Source organism: Cebidichthys violaceus, unplaced genomic scaffold (assembly GCF_023349555.1).
Source record: "Cebidichthys violaceus isolate CVI_PGR_0920_01 unplaced genomic scaffold, fCebVio1.0.p SCAF_7, whole genome shotgun sequence".
Lineage (NCBI taxonomy): Eukaryota > Metazoa > Chordata > Actinopteri > Perciformes > Stichaeidae > Cebidichthys > Cebidichthys violaceus.
Window position 1 is genome coordinate 10,411,058 of NW_027176927.1, and position 22,314 is coordinate 10,433,371.

The 22,314-nt window shown below is 41.5% G+C and overlaps 1 protein-coding gene across 5 annotated transcripts in view; it reads left to right on the forward strand.

The window, feature by feature from the left end:
• The window catches only part of cdk14 (cyclin dependent kinase 14), a 177,086-nt gene that overhangs the window by 148,981 nt on the left and 5,791 nt on the right, over positions 1-22,314 (forward strand). The gene's annotated exons all lie outside the window — the stretch shown is intronic.

Here is a 22,314-nt window from a genome sequence, read left to right on the forward strand (position 1 = left end):
TATATAATTAGTAAGATCTGTTTGTTGTTTGTTTGAGTCTATTATTGATATATATTATTAAACATTTATAGAATATCAACATTTTAATAATGCTAAAATCCAGCCCTACAAGATAACCTTACTCAACAAAATATAATATAATTATGTTAGCATAATATGTTATATATAATATCTTCATTCACTCTAGTTGTCCAAACAGAGATAGATAGATAGATAGATAGATAGATAGATAGATAGATATCATTGTTACTCAATATATTTTTTTCCAGCTGCCTTTAATAAAGACCATTTCCCAGCCATCAGCCTGGAACTGTCGCAGGTTAAAGTAGCTAGTTTGTCAGACTGAAGAGTAAAAAGTCATAATAACGTGGGCAAAGCTGAACAGCGACAGCACAGATTACAGCTTAAAAAGTTTGCAAAATGACATTAGAACGGAGCACTGGTGGATGTCGTGGATAGAGAAGAAATGATGGAAGCTGTTAAATGCCTTCAAATAAATTGTTTAACTAATATTGAAGACTGTAGTAGATATTCATGTAACTTAAAATATGAATAGCACCTCATGAGCACGTTTCAGTTTATCTGATAGACAAGAAAAGAAACCCTCTGTCAAAGATAGCATTGAGCTGCACAAGTTAGTCAAAGCTAGCAAGACCCTGAGTCCACATTTCAAGAAGACAAATAAGAAAAAGGAGCAGGACCATCTCATACAATATCATAATTAATTTAAGAAAAACTACATTTCATCAGCTTTCATCTCATTCACTCCCGAACAGTGCTAACGCTAAGCTACCAATAGGCTACCTCAGAAAGGGAACCAAATAACACTTACACGCATGCACAGAAACAGGTGTATGGAAATGCACTCAATAGAGACCTTCTCATTTAAAGTTGGGGGAAAGTTAACTTAATCCTCTGATAGTGTGTTTAGGATGCACAGCATGAGTTGTGTGTTGGAGCTGAGCTGCAGAGGAGTCTAAACAAAAGACAGCCAACCCAGTCAAAGATAGAGCTCTGCGTGGCCTGGAGGAAAACCAGCAAACACACTCATCTTCAGCACACACACACACACACACACACACACAGGCATGAACAAAGAGAAACAGGAGGTATAGATTGACTCATCGTGGTGGGAGTACGGTGCAGCGATGTCACGCCTGGTTGTTGGCTAACAAGGCCCTGCGCTTTCTGCACTGCAGGGCCTGTTATTAAGAGTGTGTATGCATGCGTGTGTGTGTGTCTGTCTGTCTGTCAGCAGCTGTGTGTGTGTGTGTGTGTGTGTGTGTGTGTGTGTGTGTGTGTGTGTGTGTGTGTGTGTGTGTGTGTGTTACCTGGGAGACGGACCTAAAGCTCCAGCACTCTGGGAGAGAGAGGAGCAGTGATGGGGGGAGGGGAGGGTGGGGCTGGATCCCACTTTGTCCCAGTGGGACACAGGGAGGTCCAGCCTCCTCCTCCTCCTCCTCCCCCTCCAGCCCCGATCCAAGTCCCGGCGCAGCCCGGGCTCCTGTGAAGCCCGGCACCGGGGTTGTTTGGCGGGGTATTAACCCTTAGTGGTGTTCACCCAGTTGTAGCTACACATCTGTTCTCAGCAGGACATCACATCTCTCTCTTGTTCAGGAAAAACCTAGCAGCTGATTATTCACTCAGAAGCACACTTTTTTCTGCCATCTAGAGTAATCTGATTATGTTGTGACGTTATTACTCTGCTTATTTGCTTAGCTGAATTCCTGATCCGACAAGAGAATAGTGAGCATTTCTCACATGCTATGCCTCCGGGCAGCTCAGCTTCTTTTAATGAAAGGTTAGCGCTGAACAGTTATTCTGTACTACCATCGCTCCCTCTGCTCACTGACAGTCACCGCTTCATTTTCTACCCTGCTGCCGTATTAAGCATCAGCAGCTCATTTAAAAATGGTGGGGTTGGCTGACATGAATAACAAAATGTTCCTGCTGCTAGTTTCTGACCCACAAAACGTCTCATCATGGTGCTAGCTATTCTACTGTATTATGTATAATCTTGTCATATGATCCAGTCAGTGTGACCTACTTCTGTTATGATGGGTATGAAGCAGTTTGATTGATTGTACAAAGGAGCGGGACAGACGGCATTAACAGCTGTATCACACATTATCTGTGTTAAACAGAGACGCTACAATGAAACCAAAGCACAGAATCAGCACAAAGACAGTACAGTGTATTTTACTGTAATTGTGGGCCTGGAGCACAGCTCCTGTCCTGTTACGTAACCGAACATTTCCTGATTTTGCTGCTTCAAAATAAAAGCTTTTATTTACCAAAATGGGTTTATTACCGGAGCTTTGTTGGCTGCTATTCTCCAATACATCAAGGCTGCTTATACTACTGGGAGGAAGAGTAAGCATTAAACTATTGGGGGACTTTTATTGTGAAGAATTTGTAGGAAGGCAAAAGGCTTTATCCGTCCCATGAATGCTGCTAAATCCCATAATGCCACTCGTTAACGCCGATATCCCAGTTTGGATGTTTAGGAAGGAGGTGCACTTGGATGGAAATGGGAAACAGACCGGAATTTCTAAATAAAAGCCTATCTTTAACATGATGTATCAATGTTTTCACTTTGCATCGATCATATTAGATCGTTGATCATTGAATCGATACATCCATCCGGATCAATGTAATTTCTTGAGATAGGAATTAAAAGTCTGTGCTTGCAGGATATCAGCAGAACCTTCAGTCTAAAATACTAGTGCCACTATTGGCCTTGACAAGCCTTTATCACTGAGAGCCCAGTGTACAGTACGTCTGCTTGCTCACTGCAATGCGGCCTGGTAATTAATCTTTTTAAGTGTAAATGGGATCTCTGGTGTTTCGTCATGGGCCGTGAGGTTCATAGAGATTATTCGCTCTTCAATCTCTGCTCATCTACTATGTGTGTGTGTGTATCTGCGGGTTTGTGTGTTGTTCTAGTGCTGAAACAAAGTGGATGCTCAAACAGAAGGCACAATTACTGCATGATATTTTTTTTTTCTTTTTCTTTTGGAAGCCAAAAATATCCTCTAATTGTTTGTGTAAGCAGCCTGAGACTGACTTGTGGGGCTCCCAGCAGGGGTGTATATATGGAGGCAGGAGGTGGGAGGAGGGGGAGGGAAAGGGGGAGGCAGTTGTAGATCCATATTGTCATCCTCTGGAAATCCTCCTCTTACATGATGCGGTGTTTAAGTTGGACACTATTGATATAGTCCAAGTCTTCAGAGTATATGGCTTCGACTTCACAGGGAGAAAGTGAAAATATTACATTTAGAAATGCTCATCTTAACAGCCTCAGTGCCAGACCCCATGCTTGGAAAATGAATTATACATATGCTTGATTAACCAGCTGAGTCCCTGTGCACAATCCCTGAGCAAACACAAGCCTTTTTTTGGAATAAATTAAACCCCAAAATTTCAGTTTCAGCATCAGCAGGAGCTTCTAAATAATTATGTAAATATGAAACAAATTTCCCAAGCACATTTCCTCCTCTGCAATCCCCCTCCATCATTCTTATGCATGCCCCGTAAATTAACTAAACTATGCAGATCGTTATACTTACACAAAATAGGCTAATTAATACACTTGACAATAGTGTTCTCCAGAGGGGGCGATGCTGAACTAAATCTTCATCACACAGAATTGTAAACTGGAGGCCAAACAGCAGCATGTTGCACTGCTTTCTTACAGAATCGGCAAAAGGACAAAGGACGAATGATTCACAAAAGAATTGCGTGCCTTCATTTCCTCCCGTTTAATCGTAACGCAGGGTTCCTTGTACAGTTTGAGGAAGTAAAATAGAAAGAACAAGGGTTTGGATTGAGACCAGATTTGCAGTCTCTCATTTGGTTGTTTGTGTTTTTGTCTGAAATTGTATCTGTAAAAGAGGGGAACACATAGAGCTCATTATCCAAACCAGTGGGCCTTCAAATTACAGTCCCTAGCCTTCCAAACCATTCCAAAATCCCCACAACACATCCCCATGGCCGGCACCGAGAGCTGGACAGAGCCAGTGGCTCTCTTTGGTCTCCGCAACACTGTTTTTGTGTCAGCGCTGCATTTGAATATGGATTATAGAATGTACAGCTGCGGAGGAGGAGGGGGTTGGACTAATTACATAGCATGTTATAATGACCATCCCTATTCCATCTCACTCCCCTTCTCTCCTTCAGAAAATCTAATGAGGACAGAGCATGAATCTAATGTAAATCCGCTATCTCTGGCGTTGAGGGATATGTATGATTGCATGATTAGATTCAATAGTGTACTGCTGTTTATAGCTTATTTATTGAGACTCTCCGTAAGAGAAAGTGCCAGTCTGTCATGTCTACCCACACCCAGTAGACTTGAGACCACACATTTATTGGGCAACGCAAACTTACAAAATAGAAAATTCCTTAGTAGCTTCTGTTTTTCTTTATTATGGTTTGTTCTGCACCAGACCACAGCGTCTCAGAACTGTGTACCCTTGGAAGGGACCAGCTGTGTTTGAAATACACCAGCGTAAGGGCCACAGACCCATACTGTTTCTGTAGCCAATATCACCAGGTGGAATATGTCATTTACAGATGGTGAAAAATTAAAGGAAAAAACATTATAAAGTCTCTTAATGAAGCTTGACGCATCCACGATAGTCGCTAGTGTCCGCACGGCCAATGTCACACCATCAAACAAGGCCTTTCGCTGGGGATCTGCCTGGCAGGTCCGTGCACATCCAACATTTTCTAACTACACAGATGTGGATCGGCGGAGATATGGAGAACTTTGAGGTGCTTTGTTGGTTTGCGGCGAGGAGCAACTTGCAGGAAGTATTAAAGACCCAAAGTTTCCTTACACGATTGTGCGTTAGCTCAATCCTTGTGATTGTCCTTGCGAACTGACACTTAACTTGTCTCAAGAACAGCTCTTAAATTGCACAGTGCTCACTTGTCCAAATGGACAATTTCAAAGTATACTATAAAAACTGGGAAAATCTTCTGTGCAAAGCTGACAGTTCAGCCAAATAAAGGCAACCAAGGAGAGATCATGGAGTATTCTAAATATACAGCATGAAGAGTTTTATTTTGTATGAATGAAGTATGTTTTACAGTCAGTGGGGTAAAATCACTTTGTACTCTTTAAGAAGAGCATATCAATTTTATGTTCTGTAGGTTAATAAATTATAATAATTGTCCAAAACCCTGTTGATTGTATTCATTATTAGAGGCCTACATGTTTTGAATCTGTTTGTATTGCTTTTAGGAATGCTAATTTAATATTCCTACTAGAAATTTGAATGAACTGAAAAAAATATGAATTAATTATAATTTTTTTAAATATAAAAATACCAAGTTAATTTCTTCTGCACATTGGATTGTTCCAATGTTTGCTATTTGAACGCTATGAAGAAGTCTCGGCCAGCCTCTCTAGGACCCTACTTTAATAAGAAACACCCAGTGTCTAATAAGATAAAGACACATACATTATACATATACCCAAACACTATTGGGTATACTTACAAATATACATGCTAAAACAGACACAGAGAGATGAGTAGACACATACACATGATTTTATGCAAGCTGCAGCCTCTTACTCAGATTCTCTCCCCCCACCCTGAATACCTAAATTTGCTCTATGTGCCATGCCCACTCTGTCTCTATTTGCCTATAATCCCATTAGAAAGAGAGAGGAGAACTTACAGAAATAGAATGGTATGTTCAAGCTGATTTCCTCACTAAATGCAGCCATTTAGGCTTCAATAAAAGCAGCTTTCACAGCCACCAACAGCAGCCTCTTCACTGTGATGGAGGAATACTAACATGCTTAGAAGAACCATTTACTGTTGTATACATGCTCACAGGCGTTTCATATTGTTTACCGGGTTCAAGCTTGATTAAATTTGAAGCTCAATATGTGCTGCGGTATTGTTGTTTCAGTCGAGAATTGGCATAATATGCTACATGGTCCTGAAGATTTCAGATGTACAAATGTCTGAAACTCTCTGAAAACATCAGTGTTGCATGTTTAGTGTTTATTTTCTCAACACATTCAAGCAGGAACAATAGCTTGTCAATACTACGGGGTGACCGTGGCTAAGTGGAGAGCAGGGCCGCCTTTCAATCAGAGGGACGCCTTGTGTCCTTGACCAAGACACTTAACCCCAAAATTGCTCCCGTAGCTGTGCCTGCGGTGTATAGATACTGAATTGTAAGTCGCTTTGGATAAAAGCGTCTGCTAAATGACTGTAATGTAATGTAATGTAATGTACTATCTCCAGCCAGACAATTCGAAATGTCAGGGTGGCTTTCCAGACAAATGTTCTGTGGAATAGGATACAGTGTCCAATAGGATACAGTGTCCATGTTCCATTGTGGGCAACACCCAGTCTTTTCAACACAAGCTGTAATTCACAGGAAAGTGACACCACCGCTGCCAGAACGCCACCGCAACTATCTGATCTCACAGTAATGCTCTCGAGACCAACCGCCCATTACATATTTCTGAAAGTGATGTATGAAATGTATGAACAGTGTGTGTGTACAGCTCAAGTGGGCTTGCGAGAAGCCTAAATAGAGAGTAAGCAACAGACTCCAAGGGACAACACAGAGATCTAAAATTAACCTACTGGCCTTTTGGCTCTTCACTTGGCTGTGCAACCCCCAAACGGTTGGCTGCAGTGGGAGTCTGCTCTCCACACACACTGTCATTTCAAAGCTTCATGGAGCGCAGAGTTCAACCGCCCAGTATTTACATTCACCTCTTCTAAAATATTGTGTTTTTGAACACAATATCATCAGAACCATGACAACATTGGTTGTTAGTTTAAACACTTGGAGTGAAATGTTTGCTTTGTCTTGACAACCAAAAGGTTGAGGTTGGACCAGATGGTGGGCACTGGTGAAGTATATGCAGCTATACGGCATCAACCTGTTCTCACTGTCAAATTGGTCAAATAGCACAGCTTGGTCAGTTCCCCATCCTCTGACACAGAGGCGCTGTTCAGTGTGTTTGTGCGACAAAACTGACATAGTAGAAAGTGCGAGATAGTCCACACAGGGTTGGTGGTGCATGGCTCAAACAAACAGAGGACTTGTACAGGAGACTGAACTAAAAGTTAACGTTGACTTTTAGTCTTTTTTGGCTACTTGATCGCTGACGACTCAGAGGTATCATGTGATACCAACATCGTTATACAATTGACTTGCTGACATGCCTTGCTAGAAGCAGCAACCAGACGTCAGATATCTTACACAGAGACAAAACATTCAACTTTGGACTTGTCAGCATTTTTTTAATGATTAATTCACAATTGTAATATTTTATTTTAAGGAAAATCTCTGTGGATGAGGATAAATACTTTTCACTATCCATCTACATCAAAATGTTATGGAAAAGAGGTTTAACTAAAGAGGTGGCTCATTAGAAAATGGTTGCATGAACCTTTTCGTAGCAGTCATTTGTAACATTGGGGAGGACACTTTACATTTCTCATAGGTAGAGATATTTAATGCTATTAGGATTGCTTTTCATCCGGACACCTTATTGTGCATCATCACGTATTTGTAATGGATTTGAATATTTAGATCCCCATTGTGCCTACACAACAAGAGAGTCAGAACAAGAGTCAGAACAAATCCAGCTTCATACTTAAGGATGCTGTGTTGGACGTACATTTCAGAATGCATACATGCAGAGTTATCCGTGCCAGTAAGTGTGTCTGCACATCCCTGAAGTCTTAAATCTATTCATTTCAAATTCACCAGCCTTATAGAAATATGACCTTGTCTTAAATCATATTTGCAAAGTCTTCAATTCAATATTCGTATTTGATTATGTCATTTGTTTTTCTTCTTCAATGCTCGACTCAATGTACTGACCTCCGTTCTACCTGCTACCTATCTATGAAGGCCTTTATTCTAACATGCTGTCATACCGTCCTACAGAGACAATCAGACAAGTGTCATCACTTTACTGAACAAAACCTCCTAAAATCAATATGCCTGATGCTAAAAAGTGAATGTGAAATGAACCCCAGGCAAACACACCCTCGTGCACACTGTAAGTAAAAATATGACAGCAACCAATTCACTTCGTTTAGTTTTCTTTTGAGGAGAGGAAGAACATTGCCAGCATCAGACACATGAAACTCTTTACCAACGTAGACAAAGAATTAGGGGTCTCTGCTCCTGAATCAAATTCTATAAAACTACTTTATTATGTCTTTCTTACCAATCTTACTGAACCTGCGACTCCTCTGCTGCTATTTGAAGAACAGTTGTCGTTGAATGTATGATGATTTAATCTCTCGATGCAGGGAGTGGTTGGCAAGACCAAAAAAAGGTAAATCAGAATGGAAAACAGGCTTTTAAATTAATACCAATCTCTTTTTTTTTCTGCTATCGTCTTCATGACAGATTTATCTTGAGAGAGATTAGGCCAATGTGTTGATGTCTTCATTGTGAGCCTCGGTTGGGTGAGGGTTTAAGCCTTGCTGTATAAATAGCCTGTCAAAGAGATCAAACTGTGCAGTGTTTCTGCAATGTTCAAGCTTTAATGTTTTAACTGGTTATGGAGAGGCATTGAATTCTTCCCTAGAATATTTTATGGAGAGTAGGCACAAGATACAAATGTATTTTAAAATCCTGAAGTCGTAAGTGGTTGTACTCGCAATTTTTTTTCCCCTTACATTTTGATGGGGCCCTAAATTTAGCACGTCTGTCCATCCAAGCAAGCTATCTCAGCAATGTTTATTTCTTATGTCACATCATCAAAAGGTTTTCACCTCCTGATCATCACTTGGCTTCCCTGAGGCCTTTAGACTTCAATAGATGTTCCCTAGATACTTCCTGTCCTGTTTTTGCCTGTCTAACGTCGCTGAATTTGGTGTAAATTTTCAACATCCCCAGAGGATAACTAGTCTTTTTTTTTCCATGATCCCTTGACTTGTCATTGTACACATGTATAATCAGTACATGTTTTTTAGTACATGTTGAGTGCATGTGAGTGTCCAGCTCATGGATGCTGCTCTGTACTGCTGTCATATGGTGGTTATAGCTGATGCCGGAGTCGTTGCTGGAGCGTAGCACCCACAATCCAGTTCACCCACAGATAAACACTGTTAGCCTTCAACGTTAGCTGCTAACCGCCGGCTCAGCGGTAGCTGCTTTGAGAGCCATGTTTGGGCAAAACAATCTCGTTCAGTATCATATTTTTTTTTATTTATCCGCACACATGGTATGGCTGTAATCGTGTATCTGGTTGATTCTGTCCAACATTTTAATCATGTGAGATGTGATGAACATCGCAGCCTCCAGGGACTGCTAGCAGGGCTCTAGACTTTTGTCTTGTTACTGTTTTTCTTGGCACATGTACCTGACGTGTAGAGAGACACACACACACACACACACCAATTTTACTTGTAAACACCCTGAAATAGCCACTGGAGCTGTCGTGGTAAAGATGATGAATTTAGTAGAGCTTTTCACCATGATTTTGGCAAACACTCAGCTGGCTCAACAAAGCTAACTGCCCTCAAATGAAACACCCTAACTTGTGATCAAGCCAAGTTTCCAAACTGCTTTTTTCTTTCCTCATTGGCTTCCAAAGGCATAATCAGGCACAGCTTATAATAAGAGACTTCAACAAATATTCATTTAATTACTCAAACATGGACTGAGAGTAGCCTATATCAGGGACTTGTATAAGTAGAGACAATGTAAGACTTGTATATGTATGACTCTGTTTTAAACCACATTGTGATTAATGTTAATATAAAATACTTGCATAGCATCCATAGCATGAGTTACAATTAGCCAGTTAATCTGCATGCATAAAGGTGGCTACAATGGAGGCTGCAACGTACTGCTTGTTTTTTAAGTGTTTTTGTAGGTAGAGGAAACAGATTGAAAAATAACTTTTCGTTTTATCGCCCAGCCCTACTGCTATGTATGGATTAATGACAGAATGTTAGATTGTGCTAATTGAGGGTGATGGTGGTCCCTTTGGCCTGGCCAGTTGATTTAGAGTGGCCAGTCACATAAACAGTGAAACCTTTACTGTAAATGCCAGGCAGCGGCCTCTCACGCCTCCTAACTTTAGTACTTTATCCATTCTTCTCTTCTCTTTATCCTTTTCGTTTAAATCTCTCCAACGTTTTGCTTGGCAAATGCACCTCCCCAGCTTTTTCTTCTTTGCTTTCCTTTCCCAGTAACATTCAAGTGCTCTCCTCCTCACATCTCTGTCCTCCACCCTCCTCTGAGTGTTTCCATCACCTTACATAAACCCCAGTGAGGGGGAAGCCAGCCAGGGCTAAGACAAGAAAAACATACCCCCAAAGAAGGATTTATGGAATGGGAACCTGGCGATCCCCAGCGAGTGGGTGTGTTTGGAAGTTTGTGGATGAAGGCGTTTCAACCCGGGGCGTTCTCTGACCCTCGATATACACTCATTAGTCCTCGCCACAGCCCCACACAACAGAACACAAGCTGAGCAGAGGAATGGTGGTGATTTAGCTGCACTCTGCTTGCCATGCTGTTAAAACTGAATACTTTGGCTTTTATGGAAAAATCTGTTCAGAAAATACACATTATTGTTTCTGTCCCAATTTGGCTTTCAGATGTCCCATATCATTTGAACCCTATCCACAGAAAGATGGTCCCGAACGTTCAGAAATATGTTGAGGTCCATCTTGCCAGAGCAGAGGTCTTTTGATTGACATTTGAATCAACCAGCGACTGAGTGTTGCTTTGACATCCTATTGAGCTGTCATTCTAAACAATGCTACTAGAAGAGATCATGAAAGTATCCTTGATGACTTTATATGACTGGTACATTCGTGCGTTGCTTCCACACATTTCCAACAACCACCTCAAAAATCTAAAAAAGGTATTCATCATTTTTTCCAAAAAGGTTAGGTTGCTGGTCTGGTTTTGCTGTGAGACGTTTGTGTCTTGACAGAGTAAAATCTATGCATCGTTTGTTAGTACATTCATTTGACTGCCTTTACAGATTGTCAATGACAGTTGAGCTTTTAGAATCAGGATGATTTTGGTTTGTTACTGAGATCTGGGACAATGGCGACAGTTCTAAAACAAAATTCATCAAACCAGCCAACAGTAAAGCTAAGACTGGTTCCTGACCTTCTTGGATTAGTTCCGCAGTTTACATAGGTCAGTTCATTCACGGCTATTTCTGCCGATTGTAGAAACAATCAACCAATCAGATCAGCGAGAGGATTTAAAACAAGAGTGTCATCTCTCTGGAGCTCTCCCCTCTCACCAGCAACTTGTTCTCTGCTGCAGCTGCTGTTTTGGCTATTAGTCTAGCGACAGATAAGCCTCTGGGGGAAAAGGGGCAATATTTCTTGGTCTCCGGTGCAGCCAGCAGATATCCGGGGCCAAGACTTTCTGTTCCATAGCTGCTCATTGCTTACAGTACGTTTAGCAACTTGAGATGCGAGACTGGAGTTGGAGTTGAGAGACGATGTGTACAACCGGATTGTTTCACAAGTAGACAGTTTACAAGCTAATTTTAAACCAATTAAAAGCTAAATCATCATCAGACGGTAAGCGGTGGGTGCGGAGACGGACTATTTACCTGTGTTCAACCAATGCCCGGTCAATACAAACGGAAACCAGAATGCTTCAGATATCAAAATCTTGTCCCAATGAACATAAAAAAACGACCATGTTACAGTATCGAGAGTAAATGTAATGTGTTGCTTCGTTTCTTGGTGTGAATTAAAAGGGTCTCTGATGCAGAGAACTGCAGACGTCATTGCAGATGAGCTGTAAACCCAAAATGCATGCAGGAATGGGTGCATAATAACTTGCACCTGCACTAGAAAAGCTAGGTCTCAGTGGATTGTAAACGAGAGCAGGAAGGTGTTTGTATGTTAGGTTTACAGGTGTGTTTGTATGTTGGGTGTATAGTTTTGAATATCAGAGTGCATTGCCTCTATGTATATGCAGACATTTTTGGGCAGTGTGATTCCAGCTATTAACTGCTGATTCTGAAAGATTTTGCTGCCAGGACATGGGTTAATAGGAAACACATGAATGTGCAGCATAGTGTAGGCTGTCTGTGGTACAGAGAATAGTGTGTGTGTGTGTGTGTGTGTGTGTGTGTGTGTGTGTGTGTGTGTGTGTGTGTGTGTGTGTGTGTGTGTGTGTGTGTGTGTGCATTCTTTAAAGACTCATTTTCATTTACTCTGGCCCAGACAACTGAGACAAGAAAAACAAAGAAGAAAGTGTTTGTGTTAGAGCAGACAGAGCTGGCAAGTATGCAGGCTGTGGAGCTGAGCGTTCACTTTCCCTTTTCCTACCCACTGGATCTGGACCACTTTTTATTTCACAGTCACATTACTGGGTAGCCATGTACAGACAGAAATACACAGCAGTTTGTTAAACTAAACCAGAATACTTTCATTCCTGTCCTCTTGGATAAGAGTGGTTCTTGGCGTGCCGGCCATGAAAATGGTCAAATAAAATCGTCCTTAGTTACTTTACATATTTTGACATCTTCAATCTTAAAAACAATATTGCTGTCAGCTGTGGAAAAAGCAAGTCAGAATCATTCATGTACCTCATTTATGTCATGTTCAGAAGTGAAGCGCCCACCACTTCGGCGGTGCCATTCAGAGGTGGCGTGTTAGGGCTGTAAGCTATGAGCATGAAGCTAAAACAACTTTCCCAGCTAGAGCAACGGGCAGTGCCTCAGTGGAATCTGCTGTTCGCGTAGCGAGAGGCCCCCAAGGTGCACCGGTTGTTCCCCAACATACCGGTTCATCACAAATCCTCCTGTTCATTCTTTGAGGATTCACTACATTGACGTCAGGGGAAATCGATGGCACCAGTCTACTTTGGTTCAGTCATTTGTTTGGTTTTTACTCTCTCAGTTAGCCTTCCACATCACAAAGTTATTGATCCACCAGCTTGTAATTGGTCTGCCAGACCAGATGGGTGTTCTAGTTATAAAATGTAACGGTGCTGACAGAGCTAACAGTGTTAACCTGAGGGGTGACTAGAGGGTGGGCATGAAGGAGACCTACGTTTGATAAATGGTCTGGACTGTGTCCACATGCTGTCAACACCTCACTGAGATCCAAACTCAATGCGAGCCAGGCCAACTCGATGTGGTCTGGCTGATCGGATCCCAATGCGAGCATCGAATGTGTCCTGGCATGATCAGACGACAAGAGCCACATTGTAAAGACAGGTTACTTCCTCAAAGAAAAGACACAAAAGAGGAGGTCGGAGGTATTCATGCCTGTGTAACCACAACCTAAGATAATGACGCACGCATTAAAAAAACTATTAGTATACTATACATAATGATAAAAAGCAAATATGATGTTTCATTGAAATCATTATTGAATAGTTAACATGTGTTATCTTTTGACAATAGAATGATTAAGCTGTGACCATAGGATAACAAGAATCCTTTGATTGGTTTCTGATGAAACATGGTGCAATAATGCATCGCAGTGCTGTGTTCCACCATTATTCAGATGACACTGATGAGCTCAGGGTTATGCTACAGTGAAAAGATCAACACAAGGTAACATTGGACCGTGGCCTTGTTTGTTTCTCGCATCTTTTAATTCTCTGAGGGGGCTTTTGAGAAGTCCACTTGGCTAGCCTGAATCGGAGTGAAATTGATACTTTTGATTTGTTTTCTATTTAGTCTGGGTTGGTTTCACAGTGCACTAGTCTTCCTCTCCTCTCACTTTCGTCCTTGTTGGGTGCTGTTTTGCTCTTGTATGGATTTCCCCACCACCAATACAACGCCAATGCTTAGTACAGCAGCAGGCTGCAGATGTTTTGACCCAGATCCGTCTGTATCCCACCATGTTGGTTTTAATAGTTAATCCAGACTGGATTACTTTAGAAACCAGAGCAAACAGGGATCTTTCCTTATTGAATAAACTAAGTAGCCTCTGTATTAACAGGTTTCTACTAAACAAACACTCTGTGACTTTGGTCTTGATTAATGTTGGCAGTCATAACAACCGGCAAGCTGTGGAAAATCCCTGTGAGTGTGTGTGTGCATGTGGATACTGAGATGTTCAACTGGAGCGTTTTCAGTCTCTTCCTCCCTGTTTCTGTAAATTATCAGGATGCTGTAGAGACAGAGGAGTGTTTGTTGGTTGTAGATGTGGAAGCTCAACACAGACTTGGCCACAACACTGCATTCCTCCTAAAATCACTGGAAAGTACAGTCAAGTTCCAGTGGAGAAGTCTGGATGAAAAAATATGGAAAAAAATCTTCATGTAAATAACTTCTAAATCCTCTATTTACTCGCATCTACTCACTCCTATCCAACAAATACCAAGTCAGGCTCCTCACCCTCTCATGCATACACACACACACACACACACACACACACATATATATATACATACACATCATAAAGCAGCTTATTAAACCGTCAGCACCTTCTCAGCTCAGGGTGTTCAGTGGGCGACACTTGAGGCCAGACTGACTCAGTTCATTAAACAGGATCAGACATAACGGGACCTCCCTGCAGGGGGAGGGGTCAGGTGTCGTGACCCCTGGGCCTCTGGGTCATGGGGTGATGGAGGGAGGAGGCGTGGGTCTGTCGGTCTGATTCAGTCAAGCCTGTTTGAGAAATAGAGCAGAGTCATGAAGCACATTTTTCAGGAATCAGGTTTCAGCAGAAAGTGCTGCAATATCCACGTTACTGAAGTGCATGTAAACACAAAGTGTGTGTGCTGTTCTTTGATAGTGACAGTTCTTTGATGGATCAGAAATCAGGGAGGAACATTGTGTGTTTGGGAGAAGAGTGCCTGGTTGAAAACTAGATGATGATAGAAGACGGTATGAGCAGCAGGGGAATAGAAATGGAGGAAGAGAAGGATAAAGAGCAAGAGGAACTGCAAAAGTGAGTGCAGGTGAAGTAGAGATGGCTGAGATCACAGGTTTGGGATTGGACCAGTTTAAGAAGGAGATTTCCACTCTGGCCTGTTATTCAGGGCTATCGTATCTGCAGAAATCTGCAGTTCGGAGAAACAGTTGTGTTTGGCTTCAAAAGTCAGATTTTAGCTCACGTCCACAGGTCAGCATCCAGAGTTTAACTTTATTACGTTCTCTCCCGTCTGACTACTACTGTTGCTACTGTGAAGGACGTAGACACCTAGACATAGCTTATATACAGATATACACTGCATGAAGAGGCTACTAAAAAAAACAGCTGTTTTGAATGTACAGAAAGTTAAATTATATTAAAATAAAGGTGCATAGTACCTAACACCAGCCATGCCAGCATTAGTGCTACATGAGGGATATCTAAGGTTAAGTAGTTAATGGATTATAAACTGTGGTTATTTGATTTAAATGTAAGAATAGATGTTCAACAGTAGAGCTTAATAAATGACAGGACTGATGAACAGGAGATGACTGTTAAGAGGTCTGTGTGATGTAGAGAACAGCTTGTCATTAGTGATGAAGTGTAGTTCACTATGATACACACAGGTTAACAGCTGAAGTGTTAATGGGGCAACATGACAGTACAGAATTTATCTATAATCAAGGACAGACAAGAAGTTGACTGAAAAATAAGACGGATATTTTACTTCTATACAAGAAGCCCAGTTTGATTTTTAATTTTTTAGTTAAATTTTGAATATTGTATTATTCTTTATATTGTAAGAGTCAGCAAAAGTAACATTAGCGCCATTAACGGTAGAAAAGTCAGCGTCGGAAGACTTCTTAGTCTTTTCTGCGTTTAGTCTGTGATTAAGGAGTGATAATTGCAAAGCCTCAAAGGCAGACTGAAGAAGAATCAAGGAAGATCTTGAGCAGAAAGTGTGGGGTTTCTAGGGGGTTCTATGACACAACTGTAGAGGAGTGTATATTTAGTGGTTTTATCCAGAATTATTGCTACCTTTTTCAGTTTTAAAAAATGCAAATAAGCGTAGTTGTTGCCTCTGTTAGTCTTTTTGTTTCTCTTTGCATTTCCCTCTTTCCCATTTGGTCCTTTTTCTATTGTTGTGTGTGTGTCTATTCCAATGCAGAGTCGTTTAACGATTTAATTTTTGGGGGGAGGGTGAGAGGATCTCTATTAAAGGACAGCCAGCAGCTGGCCACGCCTGCTAAATCCTCCACACAAAACCCACCCACCAGCTCCATCTGCTTCCCAAGTGGAACCCCCTGACACACACACACACACACACACACACACACACACACACACACACCTACTTGGTGCTCTTTGATCCCAAGAGAGCGGAAGTCTACATCTGTTCTTAGTACATCAGATCGCTTTAAAACAATGAATCCCTTGTTGGCTTAAAGAGTGTATGACGTGTCAAATAACACAGCTTGGTCAGTGCTCTTCTGCGTCTGACCGTGACGCAAGTTTAGCGTGTTTATGCAACGCACACAACAGCGGCACTCTGTGCAGAGCAACTGACGTAGTGTAAAGAGCAAGGTAGTCCACAGAGTGGGTGGGACTGGAGGTGGACGGATCAGACAAACTCAGGACTTTCCAGCAGGGCACTTCCTGTCCCGTGCGAAACGAAAAGCAAATGTTAACATTTTGTCACATTTGGTTAAGTGGAGAGCAGGGCCGCCTTTCAATCAGAGGGTCGGCGGTTCGATCCCCGGCTCCTGCTCCACTAGTCTCATGTCAATGTGTCCATGAGTAAGACACTTAACCCCAAAATTTGCTCCTGTAAATGTGTCTACGGTGTGTAGATAGATACTGAATTGTAAGTCGCTTTGGATAAAAGTGTCTTCTAAATGACTGTAATGTAATGTAATAATGACTCGTTTGTCACTCGTTGGTCCAATGAATCAATCGTATCTTTTCCTAAACCTAACGAAGTTGTTTTATTGACAACATCCTGTGAAGACAGAAGTATATTTTGAAAAGACACTCTACATGTAATTGACACACTAACACGTCCAAAAGTGATGCGAGAGCGGTATGTAGAGGTTCATAGTTTGAAGCTTTGTGCCACTGACCAAGCTGCCGTATTTGATGAGCTGGAAATGCGAATGTGTTGGACAGTGAAGTGAAGAGTGACGACACTGCATCTCCTGACACAGAGGTACCTTGACTTTGACAGATGAGCTGTGAAATGTTGTCACACAACAAGCTATTGACCTTTAGTTAGTCCTGTCCTTTTGCAGGAAGAACAGGAGAAAACGCAACTACAGGCCACACAATGTTCCTGAAGAAGTCTTAACTTTATCATATCCATCACAAAAGCACATTTAACCCATTCTTAGCATTAGGATGCAGTGGGCTGTTATGAAGTACTTTGGTTCAGTGTCTCAATCAAGGACATTTGGACATACGGACAATGGAGGAAGAGGATTGAACCGTGATTAAAGGATAGATCACTCTAAACCACTGAGCAGATCATCAGTACATCCCAAACGACTTTTAAATTCCTTTCAAAGCCCTTATGGAAATGTCACATGTAAAACTTGCTTTACTTCACGTGTGACTTAAGATTTTAACATGTGAGAAGGAAATATTGTATATGTGAGCTGGACATGTTCACAAGTGCTATATAAAAGAATACATATAAATGAAACTTTTATGGCTGCAGTGGTCACTTAAATTAATTTGCTCATGTTTCTGGTAACGGAACAACATATACACATAAAATGAGGATGCATGTAAAAGATCTCCTATATTTCAGCTTTTATTTGAGGGGCTCTAGATGTGCAGCTTTTATGACAAATGTAAGATTTGTTTAGACCTAGAACTGATTCTAAAGACCCCGTACACTCATGGTAAACCCACACAGGAGACATTGTACTGATTAGACCTCTGCAGACGAGTACAGATCTTTCTCACTCCCCTGTTGGCTTTGGTGCATCGGTTAAGGCAGGAGAAATAACACATTTATTATTCTTATTAGTACATGAAGTCTGGTGAGCTCACACTATTCAACCTAAGCAAAAGGACTAACAAGCCAGAATAACTTCCTTGAACTCAAAGCTAGATAACCAACCTCACAAAGCGTTCCCAATGCACCAGACAGCAACGCTGTTATTGTTTTCACCCATTGAGTCTGTGTGTGAGTCATGGTGCATATTCCTCAATACATTTCAATTTCAGTGTATTATCTATGCAGGACTATTATCTATGCTCAGGAGAGTCAAGCGATCTCACAATCTAACTCAGCAAACAGCATCATATTTTGGGTGCTAAGTTATGGCTGCATGCTCAAGGACCTCTTGTGGTTGTGGTGACTCATAAGTTCTCAGTTGTTTTATACTGCCATTGAGTGCCTGCTGACTCCTCACTCAGTAGTTTTGACCGGCCCACAGCTCGTAGGGGCCACTAGTGATACCAAAGCTGAGTGCATCGCCAATCCCCAGTCGCTACTCTGCGCCCAGAGAAACTGTGGGGAAAGAGTTTTCTCACTTTTAGTGTTCTGGACAGTGTGTCAGGCTATTAGCTCTCTGCTACCGAAACTACCAGTACACATACTGCTGTACCTCGCCGCTGCTGTACTGCTAAGTGGGCAGACAGCTTGTTTTTGGCGAGGTTATTGCCGATTGACTGCATTCGTCGCTGCTTGTTTTTAAATTTTAAAGGAAGTCTATTTGTATTCATTGAATAACACATTACAGCTTTGGTCGTTGCAGAGAAACCTGGCGAAGATCTGCCCTCTACTGAGTGCACCTTTCTAGTTACAATTACCATTACCAATTATATTGGACATCATCTAGATGCACATGCATGTACAGTAATTTCAGTCCAGAAACATGCACAGAAGGTATGCATGTTTGGAGTAGTGTTACAGGAGCAGCAGATAAACGAGGCGCTCATCCAACATTTGAGATTCCTGACATATACTGGACTGCTTCCACTGGGAACTGACTACCAAAGGCTGGGCGAACGACACAGAGAAAAGTACAGAGAGAGAGGGAGGCAATGTGAGGTGGTAAAGAGGAAAGTCAAGGTAGAAAGAGAGGCAATGAATTATTTATTAGACCTCAGCTCCCTCCTCTTCTTCATTCAGTCCCCCTTCTCTTCTTCCTCTCCTCCTCCTTCTCTTGTACTCTCTCCACCTCCCTATCCTCTACTCCATCTTTCTCAGCATTCTCTAGTCTTTTTCTTTTGTCTTTTACTCCCAGCTTCTCCTCTTCACCCTCTACTCCCTATTGGTCATCTTCCACTTCATCTTCCTCTTCACCCCATTCAATCTTCCATTCTGTCTTTGTCTTCATCTCCTCAGTGTTACTCCCTTCCCCTCTTCATGGTTGACCTTTGTCAATTAACCAAATTACATAAAAGCATATTTCATCACATCCCACTGGTGGTATCTAGCCATGCAGAATTGGTTTTAATTATACAAGTTTTGAGATATCGATTGTCTGCAACGAAAAATTGTCTGGAAAATTATTGACATCAATAGAATTATGAATGTCAGTAAGATTATTAATAATAACAGGGCACCACCCTTCGAACAGGGACCAATAACCAAACTATAAACTAAGTCTCATAATTAGTATTCACTCACAATGTCAATAGTCGGAGTACTATTAGACATTCAGAGTGAAAGTGAAGGTTTAAGTTTGAGCGACAGACCACATATCCAGCTATCATCACAATACACATGCACAAAGTAATCACAGACGGCTGCTCTTTAAAATAAAACAGAGTTTATTAAGTTCCAACAATAATGATCTAATCAACTAATATCTAAACTAACAACAAAACTATACATTCATGAGCACACTGTCTAAAATCAACAAACTATGGTAAGAGGGAGATTGTGTGTGTGTGTGTGTGTGTGTGTGTGTGTGTGTGTGTGTGTGTGTGTGTGTGTGTGTGTGTGTGTGTGTGTGTGTGTGTGTGTGCATGCATGTGTGTGTGGGGGAGAGGCGAGACAACAGCTCAAACAACGTGTGATGTAATCTTAACGTATGTCACGTGGAACTACACGTTGAAGATAGGCCGAACTATCAAAATGGAGTTTGCGCGTGACCACCTCACAAGACTACAAAATGGCGCGGGACTCTAACATGGTGATAGACAAAAGAGAGTTGTGCTATCTACATGTGCCTGAAGCAGTTAGCTCACCCCCGGAGCGACATTAGCTTAAAGCTATATGTGTGTGGGTTAGTAAAAGAAGAGAGAACGCAAACAAAACAAAATAAATCCTCCAAAAACAAAATAAGATCCTCCCACCGCGGTGAAGTACGGAAGATTGTTCTCTCATCTACAGAAACACAGCTGACGACTCTTTGATTTGCACAGCCGCAGTTCTGACCTTTCAACCGATGAAACAGCAGCTTCCGGTCTCACCAGCAGTGAAACATCATTAATCTCTGCGATTATTGAGCATACACACCATGTTATAAAAATGACACAGTAACTTAAGCAACACAAACAAGATAATAAACATAATCATAATAGACTAAATCTGCCCAGACTCTCTCTGTGCCACGAAAGATGTTTTTGTGGTTGAAGATGTGGTCCTTTTGAGTTCCTCAGCGGAACAGGCGGCGTGGCTCTGTGCGGCACGGTGATGAACTCTCTGTGTGTCAGAGATACTTTCTTCAGCTCAGTAAAGGGATGTTCTTTCCTTACAACCGGCATGGATCGACTTGAGGGGAAGAGGTGTTGTCCTCTTTCTCTGAAGAATCCGTTTTTTTCAGTTCTACAGGAAAATTGTCCGCTTCCTCTTCCAGGAAGCAAAACAAAAACAAAACAAACAGTCCAGTAGATTTGTCCAGCGAATGTAAATGTGTTTAACCAAGGATTTTCTTTTAAAAACAGAAACGTCGCGTTCTTGCCTCCTTACTTGCGAACTAAATCGCATAGACTGGCATAGAGTTGGGGGAGTAAGATGGTTTTGTATAAACAGGGCTGAGCCACAGGGCACCTGGGGTGTCTGTGGCCCTCGGCCAATTAGAGTACAGCGTTGCATTTGGGTGAAGAGTTCACACCTAGATGTGAACTTCTTTCTGGTGGGGGTTTGGTTGCTATCTACCCAAATCAGGATGGGCCAAGTGGTGTTGAATCTTCTCCAGTCAAATAATACCTGCAATAGATCCTTTATGTGCCCAGATCTAGAAAAAAAAGGTTTATTTGTAAAGTAATGTGAAGCGTGATTGGCCCACCACTGCACCAGACAGCAGGGTTTAGTTGCGCAAGGCTCTCAACATGGAGGCGCTGAGCGGTGCTGAATGGCGCTGAGGCTAATGGTGGTAGCTATGGCAGCAGTGCTGACAAAGCTAACAGTTTTAACATGGCAGGAACTGGAAGGTGGCTGTTACTCATCCCCCCAGCGTGGGTCTGGGGTTGGTACCATGAGTACCAACATAGGTTGGTACTATGAGTGCAGTCCACAGCAGCGGAGATTAGCTATCAAGTGGGTACACATCTTCCATTCATATGATGGCTATCAAATTAAATGCTCTATTGGTATTATTGGTATTAGTATTATTTAAAGAAAATTGGTATTGGATTTTTAAACGATGCTCAGCTGTAATACCAAACCTGGAAACCTCTCTGTGACAAAAAGACTTTAGGAAGAAATTGTTCTTTGAGAAATGGTTAGATCCACACTCTAAAGCTACAAACTTTTACTTTTACATTTCCTTTTATGTGCATATCAATTAATGAGCTTTAGAGGTGTTGGTACCTTCCAGTCTTTGAGCTAAGCCAGGCTATTCATATACTGACTCCAGATCCATATGTGCACTGACATTAGATTGATATCAGTCTTCATATCTAACATCCAGAATAAAAGCAAATAAGAATATTTGTTAAATGTTGAACTATTGGTTTAACTGGACTTGGTTGCAACCCAAGACCAGTAGCCTCAAACAAGTCAAATATACAATTGTCTTGAGAAGGGACCAGTCTTGAGTCATACCATCAGAAATCTTGAGAACTCCTTAAATGCAGCAGTAGAATCCTTTAATGTAGGGGTGACAATGATTCAGTTGAATCGCTACAGTTGCAAAAAAATGTGATTATGAAACAATCATATAGGGATGCTTAATATGCAATTTTATGTGGAATTGCTTGGTTTCTCATGACATAAACCCTTTTTTGGGGAAAACACCAGCCTATTAATAATACTATTGATACAAATTTGAAAATAACTTTCAATCATTCTCCTGTGTGCGTGAATAAATCACCATATAGACTACGTTGCACTATACATCTGCTGACCATTATCTTGGCAATATCATCAGCAAGATTACATAATAGCAATATAAGGCTACTGTTTCAAAAGCAAACAATACATTTTTTAATCAGAGCACTCACATCAGAACGTAGCACTATCACGACTACTACTTTAGAATTCTTTGTCTCTTTTTCTGTC